Source organism: Rhagoletis zephyria, unplaced genomic scaffold (genome assembly GCF_001687245.7).
Source record: "Rhagoletis zephyria isolate East Lansing unplaced genomic scaffold, Rhagoletis_zephyria_1.1 Rzeph_scaffold_01214, whole genome shotgun sequence".
Classification (NCBI taxonomy): domain Eukaryota; kingdom Metazoa; phylum Arthropoda; class Insecta; order Diptera; family Tephritidae; genus Rhagoletis; species Rhagoletis zephyria.
In genome coordinates this window covers 55,400-70,659 of record NW_016158298.1, presented here as the reverse complement: position 1 = coordinate 70,659, position 15,260 = coordinate 55,400, and the positions used below count along the sequence as shown (strand labels likewise).

General features: G+C 36.1%; 1 protein-coding gene and 1 long non-coding RNA gene across 2 annotated transcripts in view; one reads left to right on the top strand and one right to left on the bottom strand.

Annotated features, from left to right (window-relative positions):
- Positions 1-15,260, bottom strand: part of Kr-h2 (transmembrane protein 33-containing Krueppel homolog 2) — a 76,428-nt gene that overhangs the window by 9,428 nt on the left and 51,740 nt on the right. The gene's annotated exons all lie outside the window — the stretch shown is intronic.
- Positions 761-14,564, top strand: LOC108363205 (uncharacterized). Its single transcript, XR_001847582.1, has 3 exons — positions 761-771; positions 6,271-6,276; positions 14,452-14,564. It is a non-coding gene; the product is annotated as an uncharacterized LOC108363205 (long non-coding RNA).

The window sequence follows — 15,260 nt, the reverse complement described above, 5'->3', positions numbered from 1 at the left end:
ATATTTTTTGGGATGTTGCTTTGACCAGGGCTTGAACCCAGGTGCTGATGTGTGAAAGCGCGCACTGCTTACCACTACACCACAGCGGCCGACCACACCACAGCGTCCTTCCTTAGGTGGGTGTAAACTACCTTCTAACAAAGAAGTTATGAAGGTACTATTTTTTAATTTACGCGCAGTAAAATTAAATTTACGTGAGAGTGCTAAATTAGTGGTCGAAGAAGTGAATATTTTTTGGGATAAAGCTCGAATCCCCACTAGAAAAAAGCAACACTGCATAACAATGCTTGAAGATTTATATAATGCATGGAGGAAAGTGAATAAAAATTCTAAAATTAAATCGGAAACGCAAAGAGAAAGAGAAGAGGCGTGGACGTCGAAGTTAGATGACTTATTTGATATAGCAAGTGCAAATGCACTGGACCTTATTAAAAATTCAGAGGACAAATTATTTTTGGAGAATCAAAGAAAAAAAGGCAGACCGGGGTTTATGTATGGCATCGATTACAAAACAGCAGCAAGTGAAGAAAGAATGGAAGAACGTCAACAAAATCATTTAAAACGGAAAGAACAGAGCGATCGTGCATTAGCTGCTTCTAGTAAGAAGAAATTATATATATTATTTTTAATATAGTATTACATATATNGGCTCAGTTCATTTCTTCTGAGACAAACAATTTTTTTCTTCGCTTTAATATCAATACAGCATTTTTGGAAAATGATCCAACTTCATGGCCTGCGGATAATAATTTTAAAACTGCTCTTCAAATTGTTAATGACATTAACGTGGTGAACGATACAGCTGAACGAGCGGTGAAATTAATGCAAGACTACAACCCAATTCTCACAAAAGACGAGGAACAAAAACAATATATATTGCAAGTAGTCAAAAACTATCAAAAACAATATCCTATAAGCACGAAGGAGATTTTATCACAAAACTTTTTATAATTACACCATTTAATAAAACAAATAATCACCAGGCAAAAAATGCGAATATATGTGAAAATTTCGCTGTTATTTTTTAATTTGTTTTTTTTTCTGGATTAAATTTTAATGTTAAAGAAAACTAATACAGAGCAACATTGTTCATCAGATATAGCCCCAGAATATTTGTGAATAAGATTTTTCTCTAAAATAAAAATTACTGAAGTTATGAACAAATAAAGCGAGCCATAGTGAGAAAAATAGAATTTTTAGCAAACTTTGTGGGCTCAAGGCACGCCCAATAACTATGCAAACGACCTAAAAATTTGTATACANTTTTAGCCGTTTTTAGCCGTTTTTTTTTTGCCAATCTAGCCGGTCGGCCCAAAAAGTTCTGGCAACACTGGTTGTACTGCGCTGCAGATGTTAGAGAAAATCTCCACACAACTCTTATTCACAGCGTTAGGTATGCCGTTGATGATAAAGTCAGTAGCAACGGCCTCGTTTTCATACCGAGCCGACTCTCTTTTCAGCGCTAGCACTTCGGCTTTGAGAGAAGCAATCGCCTCACACGTCGATTCAACAGCAGTCNTGAAAATATGAAAAAAAAATTGTCCATATAACTTGCGGTCACACTAATGTGGATGCTTGATGTACCTTCCACAGCAATGCCATTTAATGCAAGAGCTCTTTTTTTTCTTTGCAGTAATCAGCTACTGATTTGAAGAGTCTAGTGCGCGCATAAGAGGACTGCAGCTTAACAACAATGGGCCTGAGCACATTAGCCTGCTCNTTTTCTTCTTCTTCCATTCTTGCTCACGTTTTGGCATTTCTCTCTCGCAATTGCACCAGTATGACGTCACTCAAAAGTTATTCTCCAAAATCCTCTCTGATCGGCGCAATCTTGTATTCTATCATTCTTGAGTCAGCCTCATNGCAGTCGGCCGAGGTTTCAGTTTTGTATACATGAACTACGCATGATTGTGTTAGTGCATGTGGCACATGCACACAAAACGAAATAGAAAACATGTTGTCNTCCGCTGAAATCTCATTAAATCTCTGCATCAGTCTCTCTTCAGTGCTCTTTATACTCCCACTCCAGCTGTTCTATCCAGTGTTGCCACTTGAGTTTAGTTTTAGGTACCAAAATGTCTACCAAATCAATTTCCAAACTACCAAATTTTTTTTCACCATTAAAACGAAATTTCTTGAATTTACGGGGTTTTTAGCTAAACACATTTAGAGTATAACNGCATGCATAAGTCGCTTTAATTCATTTCGCCGCGATTCAAAACATATGTATAAACTGAACTTCAATTCGCTTTGAAAGAGCGAAGTGTTTTGACTCGNAATCTCTGCATCAGTCTCTCTTCAGTGCTCTTTATACTCCCACTCCAGCTGTTCTATCCAGTGTTGCCACTTGAGTTTAGTTTTAGGTACCAAAATGTCTACCAAATCAATTTCCAAACTACCAAATTTTTTTTCACCATTAAAACGAAATTTCTTGAATTTACGGGGTTTTTAGCTAAACACATTTAGAGTATAACATTGTTTACGGTGTTGGTTAACCATTCATACCAATATTTAATGCTAAACAAAACAAATTCGGGCTTTAAATAAAATNATTTTGTTTGCTTTTGGAGACGGTTACTTTGATGCCGATATAAAGCCATACATATAAACACTGGAGCGAAATGTGTACGGTGTCAATGCGCTTTCGATTGAGTCGATTATTCTGTGCGTATAAACGTAGTATATGTGTGCGTGTCAGTCCACCGTCAATCCGCGATTTTCGCGGACTGAAATGAACGAGGTAAACTCGAACTCTCTTTCCCCTCTTATCCACACAAAACCGGTTTTAGGCGGACTGAGCAGTCCAGAGTGCGGAGGCCCAATAGGTGAAGATGCGTCGTCGCTGTTTTGTTTCGTAGCAGGCGCTCGAAATATTTCTCTTACTGCTGGCATCTNGTAAAAAACTTTTGTAATAAATGTATGTAAAAATACCTTTGAGATTAATTCAATTCAAATCAAAAAATTTATGTTTGAAAAAACAAAATCTGAGATTTTATGAATTTCAATAAAAAAATTCAAAATTTTGTTTCAATTTGCATACACTCACACTTTGCAAATTGCCTATCACCAATTATTCTTTCAAGACGATAGGCAAATTTATGTTCAATTTCAAAACTGATCGATCATAGCTTTGGGAAGCCCGTTTTTGTTTGCAGAAAATTGTGTGCTTCGTAAAATTTGGAAAAAACAAAGAAAACTTATACGTGTGAGCAAGTGAAAGCAATGTTTTCAACGTTTAAACGCAAAGTGAACAAATTTTAATACTCATTTTGATTGACTTTTCAAAACATTTTTGCCTACCAAAAGCTTCATCAAACCAACCAAACTACCAAAGGAGAATGAAGCTACCAATTTTGGTCGATTGGACCAAAACGGCAACGCTGGTTCTATCATGCCCTGCTTTTGTTTCTTCAGTTTCGCCTCCAGCTGTTGTAGCCAATGTGCAGTTTGCAAACTCTCACCATCTCGGCATTTACCATGAAGGTCGGTGTTACTCTTCGGCGGGGACAACTTTGCACTTCTTGTTACTTTCTTTTCGACCGACATAAAGCAAATAGAATTATTTCAATTTCGAATTATTTCAATTTCAGCGCGAAAAACAACGTTTGTTTAAATACAGAAAATCAGCGGCAGTTTAACACACAGGCCTTAGCTTGACAAGTATTAAAATCAAGTATTAATTAAAGAAAAGTTGACAAAACCGGCAGCACAATGTTTACACGTCTACTCAGTCATAGCGCTCGCAATACACATTAAAAGAAATACAGAACATTTAGCGTCCTGTATAAATAAATTAATTACCAGGACAATGGGTCAAAAAAAGAGGACTGTCCCATATAATACAGGACGGATGGTCACCGTAACTATGGGTGACAATACAAAAATATTAATTTTTAAATTTGACTTTGAAAAACAATAAAGAGTGGTTTAAAAAATATTTATAGCAAAATATCTTCAAGATCTACCGCAACTTTTTTCCGCTTTTTTTTACATTGTGTCGAAGTGATGTGGGGAGTGAAAGATATTAACAACATTTTCATTAAATCAGCATTTTGGTCAAACATACATATACTCGAAGATATTAATCCGCACTATTTTATGATTCACTTCTCACAGATTGCTGTGTAATTTTTTTTAAAGCAAAGTTAACCCATTTTTTTTTGTTTAAAATAATATTATATATGCAGTTAGGATGTGATAACCACGAGTTCTATTATCACTCTGTTTATTATTTCTCCAGTAAATACAAAGCAAATTCAAGAAAATATTACAACTACATAAGAAGAATAGAATAGAATGGAATAGAGAATATGAAATTGAAATGAGTGAACAGAGGTGCATTTATGCGTACTAATGTAATTACTTTAAGCAAAGAAATAATTTCTAGTGGAAGTGCTACCCATTACTCCCTTCCTAGATTCGGCTCACGGCAGCGGTAAAAGCAGGCTTAAGGCGATTGACAGGAACTTTAACTTCTTTGTCGTTGACTATGACTACGAAATATTTAAGTTTGCGTTGAAACACTCTGAATGGTCCTTTATACGGAGGGGACAATGAAGGCCGAACAGAATCGTCTCTGATGAAAACATGGTAGCACGATTTTAAGATGGAATGAATAAACAGCTTTTCTTGAGTATGCCAGGCAGTGTCTACCGGACGTAGTTGTCTCATCATTGCACGGAGTTGACGCAAGTCTTCAATTTCAGTCTTCGCTGTTGACACATCGATGAAGAATTCTGCTGGTAAGCGAAGATTTTCGCCGTAGACTAGCTTAGCTGGAGTTGCGCCTATGTCTTCTTTAAAGGCGGAACGTAAACCCAGTAAAATCAGCGGCAGGTTTGAAGTCCATTGGCTGGCATCGTGACATAGAATGACAGCATATGTATGTATAATATGGCGTCTACGTATTAAAACACCCCCGTGGGCCCGCCACTGACTGGCACGTAGTTTAACCCCCAAAACCCCACCGCTGGATCCGCCACTGCCTTTGACCATATCAAAAAGATTCGCTTGATGTTCGAGTGCCCGTGGCAAAAACCGCCGATAAAAATTCAGCATAGGGAGAAAACGTAATAAATCCTTCGCAACTTTGGGACGATGAAATTTAAGCAGTGCCTCCACGCGCGCAGGCAATGGTCGAATTCCTTCTTGTGTAATAGAGTGGCCTAGAAACTGCAACTCGTTTACGCCAAATTTCGATTTTCCGGCGTTTATCGTAAGGCTGTGGTCCCTTAAGCGCTGAAATATCTGTTTCAGGTGTTCTTTATGTTCATCGATGTTCGTTGAGGCCACGCAGACATCGTCGAAATATGTGAACACAAAATTGAGGCCTCTGAAAACTTCGTTGATCATCCTTTGAAAAGTCTAGAAAATATAGACTTTAGAAAATATACACTTTCCGGCAAGAATACTGGAGAAGTCCTGCAAAAATGGAAGCGGATAACGATCTGGAACTGTTATCGCGTTTAACGCACGGTAGTCACCGCAAAGCCTCCACGAGCCATCGGCTTTTCGCACCAGGTACAAGGGGCTGGCCCAGTTGCTGCTGGATGGTCGACAGATTCCTACTTTTAAGGGGTCTCGAATTCTACGCGAGCTGCAGCAAGCTTTTCAGGGGACAGCCGTCGAGGTCTTGCATACACTGGCTGCCCGCTTGTCACAATACGGTGAACAACAAGCCATTTTCAGCGTGGCGACGAATAACTGTTACCCCGGTTTTTTTGAGAAATAAAAGGGTACTTTATGGGTTTTGCGACAAAAGTATTTTATTGTTAATTTTCCACAGATTTAACTTTAGTTGTATTAATTAATTATTAAATTTTAATCCCTATTTACATTTGCCAGCAGTTTAAACTTTGAGAGAAAAGTTCATTTGGCACGCAAGTCTTTTTCAGGTGTATTTTTTCTTAGGCTTTGTATAAAAAATACAAAAAAGAAAAAACAGTATAAGGTTGGTCGAATGAATGGCCGTCCTAGTCACCAGTTCCGAGTCTATTCGATTTATGAGTATAAGGCCTTATGTTGGACAAAAATGGAGCAAATTCGCCTATGGTTACAGAAGATATGGAATCAATTAACTGACGAAGACCTGCCTGCCAAATGAACTTTTCTCTCAAAGTTTACACTGCTGGCAAATGTAAAAAGGGATTAAAATTTAAAAACTAATTAATACAACTAAAGTAAAATCTGTGGAAAATTAACAATAAAATACTTTTTTTCGCAAAATCTATAAACGACCGTTTTATTTCTCAAAAAAAACCTGGGTAACAGTTATTCGTCGCCACGCTGTAGTATGAATACCCACTGGCGCAGGTCGCCGACGTAGGTTGAGGTTAAGTTTGATTAAAGTTTCACCATACGCCGAAATTGGGCAGCCGTTTGCGGCAAACCATTTAAGTTCCGTTGGTTTTGCTCAGTCTGAATTAGCTGATCGCGGAATAACGGACACGTCCGCCCCGGTGTCTATTAAAAAATGATTTTAGCGCACGTATCATAAATCCGCAAGCGGAACGTTTTTGCAATCTCAGAGTGTTTGTCGTTATCTGAGATTGCATCAGCCGAGCAGGCTATGGGCTTTTGTTGCATTTCGAACTGTTTTTGTAACTACACGGGTTGCGGCATTTCGTTGCACTGTCACCAAACTTCTTATGATACCAGCAGGTTTCACCGTTTGATGTACTTCTGGCATTTACTTTCGGGACTTTGAGTGAGATCGAGAGCGAGCTTTGACCTTCAAAAGTTTTTGCATATTTCGCGTAAGCTCCGTTACTTCTTGCCGATTAGCGATTTCTCCGTTGGACGAATTGTTATGCAGGTCAATAGATTCACTGATTGAATCTGCAATTTTTTAATTTTTTTGCCATTGCAACGTTTGCAGCGATTGTAGCTGCTTGGACATAGGGCGGTAGTCTGCTCAACCAAAGGTCGTGGAGGATGCTATCACTGAGCGTATTGTCGGCGACGCGTTTCATTTCCTTGTAAAGATCACTTGGCCTCCTATCACCAAGAGCCATATTTTTCAGGACATGCTGTAAGCGTCGTTGCTGGCTGTCTGTGAGATTATCAATTAGTTTTCCCCAATGTATGCGTACTTTCCATTTGGAGGTGCTGTTTCGATTATTGGCTTCAGCTCCATCAGCTTCGTTGGAGGGACGCTAGCGAGGACGATGTTAAATTTTCTTTGCACCTGAGCCTATAACCTGTTGGATGTATTACCTTTTGTAATTCGAGTTCCAAGTAAAACGCTTTGGAAAATTTTGCTTTCAGTATAGAGCGACGGTGGACAAACGCGGCTCTTTGAGCCAAATGCGGCTCTTTTCTTAGCAAAGACTGGCTCTTTTTACTTTCTCTTTGCTTAGAAGATTTTGGCTCTTTTTACTTCTTAAAATTCATATTTCCTTACTGGACATTCTTTTCCATAGTGTTGTTTTTTTTTTATTTTATTCTTATGTACACATACGCAAATTGAGGTCGGAACATTACCCGCAATTGGAGAATGAAAATTGGCTTTCTGACTTAATGCTCTTTACCGATATGATGGAACATTTGCAAAATTAGAATTTGTCTCTACAAGGAGAGAATAAAAATGTTTTTGATTTGTCGCAATTATTTTGAAGCTCTGAAACTAAACTACGTCTTTTTGTTCATGATCTCAAAAAAAGAATATTTTATAATTTTCCATGGCTAGAAAAAAATATTGCACATGATTTAAAAGCAGATTTTGAAAAAAGGTTTTCCGATTTGAAATTATTTAAATGTACGTTTGCATACTTATGTAACATAAATGAAGGATGAATATCCGAAATACTACTTTTTAAAAAAAGGGAGGAAGAAGAGTTGGAGTTTTTGGTTAGTTTCAAAACTTTAAATAAATTGCGACAAATCAAAAACATTTTTATTCTATCCTTGTAGAGACAAATTCAAATTTTGCAAATGTTCCATCATATCGGTAAAGAACATTAAGTCAGAAAGCCAATTTTTATTCTCCAATTGTGGGTAATGTTCCGATCTCAATTTGCGTATGTGTACATAAAAATAATAACATAAAAAAAAACACTATGGAAAAGAATGTCCAGTAAAGAAATACGTACTTTAAAAAGTAAAACGAGCCAAAATGTTCTAAGCAAAGAGAAAGTAAAAAGAGCCATACTTTGCTAAGAAAAGAGCCGCATTTGGCTCAAAGAGCGTTTGCCCACCGTCGATTTAGAATATACATGTGGCTCTTTTCGGCCTTGGCCTTGCCCACCCCTGGTATAGAGGTATAAAATAGATGTTTATTAATTCACAGTCAAAAAGCAAGCAAGTTAAAAAGTGCAGTCTAGAAAGACTGCAACCCTGTATGCGTGAATATTTGAGTTGACGGCAGACTTGCATTTCAACAAATGTGCAAATTTCAGATTTCTAAAAATTCGCGTTGATTTTAGTTATGTATTTAATTATGCCATTTAGTAGTGGATCGCATGGTGCTGGGGAAAAAAGCCTCGCAGTGGTAAATGTGTTGTGCCAGCAGCGCAAGGGACTTAACATAGTACACTTCAATGCTAGGAGTTTGAATAGCGAAAAAATGGACTATGTCAGGTTTGTGTTTGAATCTTCTGCTGTTGACGTAATTTGTGTGACCGAGACCTGGTTTTCACACGACTTGGATGACTTTCATTTTAACATTAATAACTACAGAACGTATAAAAAAGGTGGTGGAGTGGCAATTTTCTGGAAAAAAAAGGATTAATATGAAACCACTTCTAATGTTTGAAGGTCCAGGGGCTGAGTATTTATTTGTTAAGCTGTATGATAGTTCCACCAAAATCTCAGTGGCATGTGTTTACAATCCCCATAGATCAATAACCCTTGATTCACTGTTTTTGCCTTTGTCTTCGTACGTCGTAGATTATGATTACTTAGTTGTTTGTGGAGATTTAAATGTAAACCTTCTTGTTCGTGAGCCGTGCAGTGATAGACTACTAGATAATGTTGTTAGTGCTGGTCTCTCTGTCGTTAATATGCATGTACCTACAAGATACGCTAAGAAGTGTTGTCCTAGTTTACTTGATTATTTTATTATTTCCGATCCCACAATTGTAATCAACTTTGATCAGATAACGTTTTTGTCAGACCATGACCTTATCTTTTGTACGTTGGGCCTTAAATTTGACCGCTGCAGTACAAGTAATATTTACACGTTTAGAGATTACCGGTCACTTGACAATAATGCTATATTTTCAGAACAGTCCTGTGTTATTTGGTGTGAATGCTGGTGTCTGTCAACAGTCAATGAAAAGCTAGATCAACAATAAAGTTTTTGAGGCCTACAACAAACATATTCCAGTTCGCACCCGCAAAGTTAGTTCAACATCATATCCGTGGTACAGCCGTAAGGTTTTAGCTGCAATTAAAGCACGCAATAAAATCTACCGTGCATGGAAAAAGAAAAGGGGTGATACAGACTGGGAGTCTTATAAAGCTGTAAGGAACTTGGCTACTAAGATTATTAAAATTGAGAAATGCAAGTTCTTTTCGTCACGACTTGATCCAGCACTTCCAAATAATACTTTGTGGAGAAACCTAATGTTACGTAGCACCTCACAATAACTACGCTTACCTATTGTGCTCCGCCTGCAATCTTCGGATACGAATGTTGTGTAGCATTGGTGTCCACTTTGTGAGTAATTCCTCAAAACGTTAGGAATTTCGGGTGCGCTTGAGTATTTTTTGAGGATTTTTATTTTGAGGAATTTTCTCTCGATATATTTGCAGATAACAAATGCAATCATGTTTTACACAAGACAGTTGTTTAATCCCTATGTAACGTTTTGAACAAAAAGCTTTCCGAAGCTTTATAAAGAGCGAAATACACTACACAAGCGGCTTGTCAAACATTCTTCAAACCTACTTTTCCCATTTCGCCATACACCATGCAAACATGACTCGTCCAAGCAAAGAATTTTAGTTTTATTCCGGTTCACAATGTAAAAGGATTTGGTTTTCTTCGATTTTTCTCTCTTGCGTCCTCATTCGGAAAAATTCCGTTGCGAATGAAGTGATTTTATCATACACAACGTAAGCGGTTTGATCAAACGTCAACATGGCGGCCAGAAAATCAAAAAATTTTGATTTTTGTTCACATTTCCCTCCAACGGCCTGTCAAACCTTCAAACACAACATAATAGCTTTAAGGAAAGGGATATTTCTCTTGGTTTGTCAAGCCGCTTGTGTAGTGTTTTTCGCTCTTAAGCACATCTGCCTTTGCTGCTAAATATTCAAAATTCCATCGTTATATTTTCAACTTATGTATTTTGAACTTGCAAAATCTCGGTAACGAATGGAGAGAACACGCATTGTTCGATCATAAGGATATTCATATTGATTCTTCATTAGATCATAAAATTATAGGAAAAAAGTTTTTGAAGTAAAAGATTCTTCAGGTTCATATAAGTTCCCCAATTAAAAAAAATTATATCTGCCTTGCTAATATAGCCCTTTTCTAATGCTTCAGTGGAACGTATATTTAGTAGTTTAAAAATGTGTAGGACTGACTTGAGGACCAGATTGAGCACTGATACAGTTTCAGTAGTTTTACATATATACAAAGAAAGGCATACAAAATAACGATGGTACTTTGTTTGAACCTCAAGAACAAATTTATCAATTGAATTGGAGAATGTAATTAATTTTTACACTAAGTACCTATAAATAGTATGCAGTACACAATACTCATATCTGTAGTAAGAATATTTTGAGTAATTTGTTCGGATTTTGTGGATTTTTCATTTTATTTTTTTTTTGAGGAGTTTGGTAATTTTTTTGTGGCAACACTGTTGTGTAGCACCGCACGCACAATAACTATGCTTAACCGGGAGCGCTGGTGCTCCGGCCGTTCCTTAAGGTGGTCAATCCAACAGACGTGGTAGAATGGGGCTGTGCCGACGTCTAGCACAAATAAGGCATACTTTTTTTGTAAATTTTTACTGCTGCTGTCTTAAATCACCGAACACTGCCTTTGCTGCTTTTAACCCACACGCGTGACTACTTTACGCTTTAAAAAAAGCTTTTCTTTTTTTTCCAAATATTTAATTTATTTTCTTAACTTCGGATGACCGTTTCAATTAAAGGTCGAGTAAGTAATGAATTTTTATATTTAACTAAACTGACTCTTCGGCTCAAGCGAAAATTAACTGTTTTTGATATGCCACATTATGAGAGTGCTGAATAGCGTTGCCATATCAATAGGGTTGTCCTTTCATCACCCTCCTTGCGAAAGATTATTGTAAGGTGATCAGGCTTACAATAATCTATTGCTCCAAGAGGCGATGGCAAATTGGTGTGGAGGAATGAGATGCATAATCAAAAGATTATTTCGTTCCGCTCTTAACTCATTCGACATATCAATTTGTAGATATGTACAAAATTCACAAAAAAAAAATTTCAGTTGAACTAATAAAGCCATTATTTTGTCTTAATTAATTAGTTAATAATTAATGTTAATTAACTAATTCTAGTAATTTAATCTACCGATTTAGCTTTATAAAATATAGTAAAGATTTTTTTGAATGTAATCGTAACAATTTCCTTATTTACTACTTTCAATGATGTACGTAATTATTTTATAGGAGCTAAAAACGAAAAATGACACTGAAGATGGCACAACGCCGAAACCGGTTTGTCTCCAAACCAAATTTGACAAGGGATGACGGAAAATCGTTCCACATTACATCGCTAAAATTTATGTTTGTTTATTTTATATATTTTGCAAAAAATTTCCTTTACAAAGTGAAAGATATGTATACTACCCAAAAATTAATTTTGATTTGATTTCAGATGAATAAATATAAGTAATGTAGCAATTTGTGTTAATTTTTTTTTTTTTGTTGTTTTTACAGTAATTAATGTTTAGGCTATTGGTAAGTTTAATTCATTGGTGTAGCTTAATATTTAAACATTATAGCTAAGTACATTATATTTGTATACGCGTATATGACGTGGAAAATTCATATTTAATTAAATTGAGCAATTTCGTAGAAAAAGCATATTGCATGTTTAAAAATTCATAAAAATATGTTAGTGACCTTTTGAATTCGGTTTTTGTGAACCGTTTTTAATTTATGTTTGGTTTTATTGAAAACCGTAATATTTACACCGTCTACTTTTTGTACAACGTGCGGCACCTGATATTTGCATTCGTGTTTGACTCTGGGCTCTTTTTGTATTAGAACTAGACTAGATCGTGTTCTTTAATTTGTACTGGACGAGAGTGTCTATCGCATCAATTTTTGCTACGGGCTTTATGTTTATTAATTAATTCTTTGGCTATTGCATGTGATTTTTGCATACGGTATTTCACCTCTTTCGCATAGTTTTCAACGTTGTATATCGGGAGTATCTTTTATTTTCGCAATTCGTGCGGTAAAGTTTCTTTTTTGCTGAAAACTAGTTCGAAAGGAGTGAATTTGTTATCAAAAACGGTATTAGGCGTTGTATTATGTAGAAAGGTGAAATATTTCAAATAAGTGTCCCAGTTAGAAAATGTTTCGCTCAAATATTCGTTTAAACTCTATGGTTCCGTTCAATCGTTCCCACTGTTTCGTGATGGTGTGCTGTTGAAAAGTTGTGTTTTATATTTAAAAGTTTTGTAAGTAAGTGTATTAATATGTAACCTTCAAAAATAGCTGAAGCCACAGTTTTGGCACTTTTGTCTGGTATCGCGATAGTTACTAAATATTTTGCGAGATCGCAGATTATGGTGACAGCGAACTTGTTACCACATCGCGTATCTGGCAAAAGGCCTATTGTGTCAATAATTACTTCCTCAAAAGGTTTACTAGGTGTTGGTGTTAAAACAAGATTTTCTCTGTTTTTGGGTTTAACTTTGTTCAGTAAACATTTCTCACAACTTTTTACGAATTTTGATATATCACGGGTCATGTTTTTCCAAAAATATTTTGTACGGATTTTTGCATATAACCTATTGAGATGGCAATGTCCTTCACTTCGTTGAGTCGTTATGGTAGATTGTCATAAGTTAATGTTTCTTTTCATCGTCAGTCGCTGTTTCGACAGGATCTGTTAATATAATATGTAATGTCTTTAAAATATTATTTCCTCGATTTTGAAATGATGGAAAAATTCATCGTCTTTTGGCCATTCAATCCAAGTTTGAAATTGGTAATATTAACCAATTTTTGGTTGATTTTTCTCACAGTGTATATCAGTATAGATGGTAAATTAAAAATATTTTTTAATTAAATGTTTCCCATGGGAAAATGTTTATGAATAGTTTTTTTTAAATAATTGCAGGCATTTGAAATTAATTTCAAGTCTTGAAAAGTTTTTTTCTTTCAATTATCTTTTATTTAAAAAAGGGGAAACTTGCATTCGGTTCATATTTGGGCTCTCAAAATTGATTTGTCCACAACAACCTTTTGCCCCACTGTGCGCCGCAGTCTCAAAAAAAGTTGGTTATCGTAATTCGATGGTTGTATTAATTTAGAATCACGCCGCTGTCTCAAAAAAATTGGATATATTAATTTGATGCTGCTCGGTTTTTCCCCCCCGCTGCAGTCTCGTAAAAGTTTTATTTAAAAATTATTTAAGTAGCGTTTTTGGTGTGCCGCTATACTACGGCCTCCCGCGCTGCTGTCTCCTAATACTCGAAATATAGCGTGAGTATGCCGCTATGCGAGTGGTCGCGTGGGGTACTGCACTAGTTTTATTGTGTACCTCTGTTCAGCTGGTGTTCTGCCTAAACGCGACCGCAGCATGCCCATTTACAGTAAAAATATTGTGACTGTTATAACGTTTATACGCACGCATTATTTGCAAATAACAATTTGCAAAATGGTAAACTTTGCCGTTTTAACGCTGAGTTAATTTTTTATTTGCAAATACCTAAATCACGCAAATAAGTATTGATTAGTGGTACTATTTGCAAATAAGCGCAAGACGCTGCCATTCTTAGGTTAATTTTCTTTTTCGATGGTCATCTTATTGCCTTTTTATAATTAACGACGTTGCCATTTTTAACTTTATTTTCCTTTTCGATGGCCATATTATTGCCTTTTTATAATCAGGCAATATTAAAAAAGAATTTTTCACCATCGAATAAACAGTGAGTTAGGTATTTACAAAAAAATTTTCAAAAATCAACGCGATTTCTTAGAGGTTCGAAATTTGCACATTATTATACTAAAATTTAATGGGCTACAAAAGTGCATAGCTGAGTTCTTTTTAGAAATTCGTATTAAAAAGTTCGCGATTTTGCTGAAGATTTGCATATTTTTCTTAAGTTAAAAGAGACATACGCTCACTTTTGGGAGTAACTGTACATATATATAGAAATCAGCTGCATTTTATTTTAGAGTTAAAAAAATAAATTGAAAAATAAATAAAATAAATATACATAAGTATAAGAAAGTCCCCTTAAATACCTATCCACTAAACCTAAGATCATAAAAATAGACATTCGGGCAGGTTCTGCACACTTCCGAGTGATTTCAACCCCTACCAATTTGAATTCCAAGCGAGTTTGATTGAAATTCACTTGAAAGTGAATTGCAGAACCTGCCTGATTATTACAGATTTTATAAGCATTTTTTATATATTACATATAACATATAACCTCAAAACTTCAAAGTCCGATAAAAAATCAATTCGACGTGACCCAAGAAAAATGAAGACATCCTCAAAATCAGGAAACCAAAACACATAAGATACACTTTTCAAACCTCTTGGATTTATTTTGCTGTTGTGCCGTGTTATTTACTACATGTTGTCTGACAGTTATGTCTTGAGATATTCTTTCATAAAACTCTTAATTTCCACTTAAGGTTGCATTATTATTTTTATAATCATATCTAATGCTAATGCTACTTTGTAACACCAAAAAGTCTTGTCCCACTGACCGCTGGTAACTTCCTGAAAGGTATACGTATTTTCTTGAAAATAATTGGTAAAATAAAAGTATTAACGGTTGTTCTCTTTTAATGTTGAAATGAAATATGGCCTTTGTTAATTCAAATTGTAGGCATTTAGAGTTTATAAATAGTTTTGGATAAAAAGATATAAAAGTAAAAAAAATATCGTTGCGTTACACCGTGGCACTTCCACATCACCTCCCCTACTCGCCCCTCAACTCCAACTCCCTCTCTCGTGCTGCCAGATCGCTTACAGCTCGGCCTTTCCTGACATTCGTCCTCTCGGACGAGTCGTCCTCGGAGTTGGATTCATCGGTCTCGTCGCTGTAATCCAACTCGGGCGCAGATGAACAC